The sequence below is a fragment of the Corapipo altera genome, unplaced genomic scaffold, assembly GCF_003945725.1.
Source record: "Corapipo altera isolate COAL_440 unplaced genomic scaffold, ASM394572v1 59953, whole genome shotgun sequence".
NCBI classification, from domain to species: domain Eukaryota; kingdom Metazoa; phylum Chordata; class Aves; order Passeriformes; family Pipridae; genus Corapipo; species Corapipo altera.
Window position 1 is genome coordinate 1 of NW_020886692.1, and position 5,600 is coordinate 5,600.

General features: G+C 51.0%; 1 long non-coding RNA gene across 1 annotated transcript; it reads left to right on the top strand.

Annotated features, from left to right (window-relative positions):
* The first annotated feature begins 1,427 nt into the window (after nucleotides 1-1,427).
* Nucleotides 1,428-4,946, top strand: LOC113941310. Its single transcript, XR_003525648.1, has 2 exons — nucleotides 1,428-4,811; nucleotides 4,847-4,946. It is a non-coding gene; the product is annotated as an uncharacterized LOC113941310 (long non-coding RNA).
* Nucleotides 4,947-5,600: the final 654 nt, after the last annotated feature.

The window sequence follows — 5,600 nt, forward strand, 5'->3', positions numbered from 1 at the left end:
CACCTCGCTCGGGGCGGCGGGTCGGGCCCGCGCGCGCCCCGCCGTGCGCACGCGCCGGGGCCTTGTGGGGGCGCGGGCGCCCCCTGGCGGGTGCGGGGAGCGCCGCAGGGCCCGCCCCGCCCCGAGCGGGGCTGAGGGAGCCGGGACCGCCCGGGGGGCTGGGGCGGCCCTGAGGGGGCCTGGGGGTCTCTCAGGGCTCCCCCGTGGGCAGCGGCAGAGGCTGAGCCAGCCGAGTGTCCTGCACGGCAGAGCCCTCGCCGTCCCAGAGCCCCCCTCAGACCGCGGGCACAGCCGGGACGGACCCGCGCTCCCCCCAAACCCCCAGTCGCTACACCAGGCTTCCAATGGTTCCTGATGGTTATTCACCCTTTCAGGCTCGTCCTTTCAGCTCCTGAGGTAGCAAAGGGAAATCTTGGCTGATTTCCATGGGGAAAGGGCTCTCCAGTGCCATCCCTGCTGTGTGAACCAGGTACTCGTGGGCTTGGGCTGTGGAGGGACCTGAGCAGGGTTTAACGAGTCTTGCATAAACCCCCAAAGCTGGGGAACGATTTATCTGGTTGCTTTGTTTGAACCAGTCATAACTGTTGCTGTTACACAGCCTGCACAGCCCTCCTGGCCCAGGGGCTCTCACGCCTCGTGTTGTCCCTTGTCACCTCCGCGTGGCCTCGTGTGCTGCCCTGTGTTCCCGAGGGGAGCCTGGGGCAAGTGTGACAGTGATGCTGAGTTAAAATGGGGGTTTAACACAAATAGTAAGCGATTCTCTGTGTGCTTATGGTGCCCTGGTGCTGGCAATGTAACTGGTGTTTCACAGGGACCTCAAATATTTATACTTGGGTTTATGCTTACACAAAACCTTAAGCTAAAGGAGGGCAGGGTTAGATTAGCTGTTAATTAGACCAGGTTGCTCCAAACCCTGTCCAGCCTGGCCTTGGACACTCCAGGGATGGGGCAGCCACAGCTTCTCTGGGCAACCTGTGCCAGGGCCTCACCACCCTCACAGCCAAGAATTTCTTCCTAATATCTGATCTAACCTTCCTCTCTACCAGTTTGAAGCCCTTCCCTCTTGTCCACCTATGTTCCTTGTTGGAATTTAACAGCAAGACTAAAAATACCGGAATTTATTTCCTTTTCCTTTTGCCCAGGCTCCAAATGCATGTGAAAAATTATGAGAAAAAAAATTAGAAGTTAGGAGAGGCAGAGTTTGGAATGTCAGTGAAATGTTTATTGCTTCTGCTAACAGGTTTTTCCTGCATCTGGGAATTAAGACTCCGTGTGGTTAATGGAAGGAATCAACATATGGGTGAACAGCTGGTTCCTGCTGTTCCCAGGAAGAGGTGAGAGAAAGGTGATGGATGTTTTCAGGTGAGACCTGCAGCCATGGATGACCGTGGCTTTGGATATTTTTGTGTAAGGTCTTGCCCCAGGTGGAACACAACAGCTCTGGGGGGCACCTGTGCCCACCAAACCCAGAGGCCACACATACAGAAATAAGTGAGAACGTTACCAGGCCGCTGTCTGCAGGTGAATCACAAAGTCCTGCTGGGATTTCTCCAGGCTGTGATTTTTTTTTTTTTTTTTTAAATTGGCGTTTTCTGTGTTAGACACACGGGGGCGGTGGAAATCACCTTTTCCTCCGGAGCTTGTGGCTTTGAAACGCTGAATAACCACAGGTTTGTGTCCCCAAGCACAAAAGGATAAAATATTTCTGTTCAGTTACAAATAACCGCCAACATTTCAAGTGGCTGAGACTCCAGAGACTCCAGAGAACTTTTCCATAAGCATTGATATTACTTAAGATGTTTAAGTTTAAAATGAGAGCAAATGGGGAGCCTCAAGGGCTTGTGTGTCAGTGTTTGTTTTGCATGCCTGTTTAGTTCAGATATTCATGGTGGGTCAGGATGGATTTCAGTATAAATATTTAATATTTACAATCTTATCAGGTGGTGTAAAACATTCCCTTTGCGTTCTTTTGCGGGTTTTTTATTTCAGTGTATTCAGCTGCTTTAGTTCAATGATTTTTTCCATCTAAAATTGAAAAGCCGAGAGTAGGATTGAGAAAAAAAAAAAAAAACAACACCAAAACCCACTGTAGTAAAGGTGTGAAAAGATAAGGTGGTTTGGGAATCTCCAATAGCACAGCTGATGTGAGGACCATTGGATGTACTCCATGCCCAGGAGGCCTTGCTGGTAAATTTGCCCTCATGCACTTCAGTATCCTTTTTTTAGCCTGTATTTCTATACTCACTAATTTTTATGCAATTTGCTCAAGATAGAAATCCTTAGGAATGCAAAATTCAGCCTGTAAAAATGCAAAAATATTGGAAGGAGAATCAGATTGTGAATAACGACAAACCAAATGTTTATTTTTAATGCCTTTTTTTTCCTGTACCGTTGCTGGATGTTCACTTTCACTTTCTCATTTGTTCTGCAGCTTCTCTTCCTGGGCTGGGAATGCTGAGACTTTGCAGCTTTACAGGAGGATTTAGGGCACTTCCTGGAGCTGTAGGGGACACTTGGGCCCAGGAACAGCCCATCTCGTGGGTTGTGTTAGTGATGGCAGCTCACCTGGAGAGAATGTGGTGGTGTGTGAGTGATTGTCCCTGAAAACAGGCAGACCTGAGCATTGTGAAGATTAACATTCCATTTCTAAGGCCTTTCTTTTAAAACAGCTAAACCATGATATTGCTTTAAGAAGGGATCTGACCTTTCTCTCCATTACCTGCCTGCCAGGGCATGAGCAGTGCCAGGCTGGATGTGTCACCAACCCCCCTCACCTGGGATGATCTGCCCTGTGTTTGCCCTGGGGATGTTATCAGAGCCTGGTGGAACCCGAATTTGGCGTCATGAAAGGTAAAATCAATTCCCCTGTGTTTTTTTGGAGTTTATTTACGTGCTTTACTAAGGCCAAACTTCCTTGTTTTGAGAAAACAGAGTGGCACGTGTTCACAGTGCACGTGCTTGTAAGTCATGGAATGAGAGTAAATAATGCCCTGTGTCCAATTTCTGGGCATGATAGGAAAAGGTGTGGATTTAACCAGCCCTTCTCCAAAGCAGAATGTGGTTATGATTCCAAATCCAGCAAAACTGTTGGAAAGTGGGTCTGAACTTCTTGAATCTGGGTGTTTGTATTAAAACACAGATTAGTGCTGCCTGACAGCCCTTTCCATGAGACAACTTGAAGCTTGGACACATTTTTACCTAATCCTTTGCAACTATTTCAGTCAAGAATTGAGGGACATTTTGAATCATTTCTGCTCCTGTGTAAGTCACAGCAAAACCCCCTCAGCTGTCCTAAATATGGGATTTGATTCAGCATGGCCAGTAGTCATCACTGGGTATTCCTTACCCTGCAATATGTTCCAAATCACATATGGTAATTGCTCTGAAATCACATCCTTCTAGGGAGTGTCCCACCACCACCTCTTCACTGTGAGGTGAGATTTTCTTGCTGGATTCAGTGGGGAGAGCAGGTGGGAAAGATAAAAGCCCAGAGCTTTTGTTTGCTTGTGTAATGTAACATAAGGAATATTTTGGGATCTATTCTCTGCTGTATGTATACAGGCTATAAACAACTGTCCTGCCCTGTGATGTGATGTTCCAGTGCCTGATCACCCTCTGGAGGGAGAACCTGTTCCTGAGATCCAACCTAACCCCCCCTGGCACAGCTCCAGCTGTTCCCTGGGTCCTGTCCCTGTCACACCCAGCAGGGGTCGGAGCTGCCCCTCGGGAGGAGCTGCAGCCCCTGGTGAGTCTCCCCTCAGCCTGCTCTGCTCCAGCTGAACACACCAAGTGCCCTCAGCCACCCCTCACATGGCTTCTTCCCCTGACCCTTCACCATCTTCATAGCCCCAAAAGCATCACCTTCCAGCCCCACGGGGTTTTTCAGGTTGATGTGTTTAACTTGCTCTTTTTCACGTGTTCGTGCCTCTCTTTGCCCTTGGATGGGAGCGTTGCCGCAGGATTTCGGTGTGTGAAGCAATCCCTCCCCCCCCAGTGTTTGTGCCTGGCTGGGAGCACTGGGCAGGGCAGACAGGCAGTGTGCAGGTGCAGGTTTTAGCACGCCTGGAGCTCTGGGAGCACCAGGGAGGATGAACTCAGCACCTGTCGTAATCCCAGGTTTTGTAAGGTCTGTATGTGGTTATTATCAGTGATTTGGGACCAATCCCTCAGCAAGCCAAGCACTCCCCCTCACTTCTGCAGGAGCTGGGATTTGGGGCTGGAGGTGATTGACAACCTTTCTCTTTTAGCTCCTTCACAAAAATGCTTCACCAGAGGAAGATTCTTTATGTAAAAGACACATTTATATCTATAAATAAAAGTGTCCATGCCCGAATTTTCCAGATTTGGTCTGGACGGATGGATGTGAGAACATGGTCTGTTCCCCCAGTAATTTCATTAGCTACAAAGCCCCAAATAAGATTTTCTGGCTGTGTAATTCCTGCCTGCAGCAGGCACATATCCCCCCACGTGCTCCCAAGTCAGTGTAGTTTCCTCAAGCACAGTCTCGCACCCTGTAACATTGCCTCAGTCTTGAAATGCATCTTAAAAAGAAATTGCCTGGAGTTTGGCCCTGGAGTGTGTGGCTCAGGAAACTCACTGTTCCAGCTGCTGGAGTGTCTGTGAGCCTGAGGCTGTCCCAGAGCCAGGGTGGGCTCTGAAGTGCAGGAATAAAGAACCCAAAAATATAAATGATACAGGAAAACCCTGCTTCCCCATGAGGGGGAGCTGTGGCTGCCCCATCCCTGGAAGGGCTGGCAGTGATGGGCCCTGCCTGAAGACTGTCAGAAGAGCCCCCAAAGCTGTTTGTGCAGGTCTTTGTACTTTTGTACCCCCCGGGCTCCAGCAGGATCAGCCTGCACAGGTGACCAGATCCAGCAGCACCGGGAATTAAACTCATCCCAGTTAAATTGCACCAACCCCATAATGCCTCAGAGTTCAAATAAAACGAAAAAGATAAAAAAAGAAAAAGGAGGAGGGGGTGGTTCTTTAATCCATCGGATGCCTGCAGCACAGGCAACTAAAGGTCACAGGCAGGCAGGAAAGGCGCTGGCAGTGCTTTGCCCCGTCCTTGCCACCTGTTATCAGCTCTGTCCCCTGCCTGTGCCAAGGGAAGGGACAGGGCAGCGGCCACGCGGGGCTCTCGTGTGCAAGGACCTGGCCGGGCTGGGGTCCTCACAGGGTGGGCCAGGCTGGAAGGGACCGCAGTGTCCCGTCTGGTCCCCCCCTCCCTGTTCCAGCAGGGCCATCCCGGAGCACACGGATGGCGCGCGGACGGTTCTGGAATATCCCCAGTGAGGGACACTCCACACCCTCCCTGGGCAGCTTGTTCAGCGCTCGGTCGCTGCGCAACGAAGAAGTTCTTCCTCATTGTCCAGATGGAAATTTTTTGGGCATCAATTCCTCTTGTGCCCCCCCCTCGCCCCCCCCAGCAGATGGGATGGGATCAATTCCTCTGACCCCTCCGCGCACGGATGGGGTCCCCTTTCGGTGTCTCCTCTCGAGGCTGAGCAGGCCCAGCTCCCTCAGCCTTTCCTGTCCGAGCTGCCGCAGTCCCTGGATCACCGATCCCTGTTCGGGGGGTCCCGGATTTGGGGGGGGGG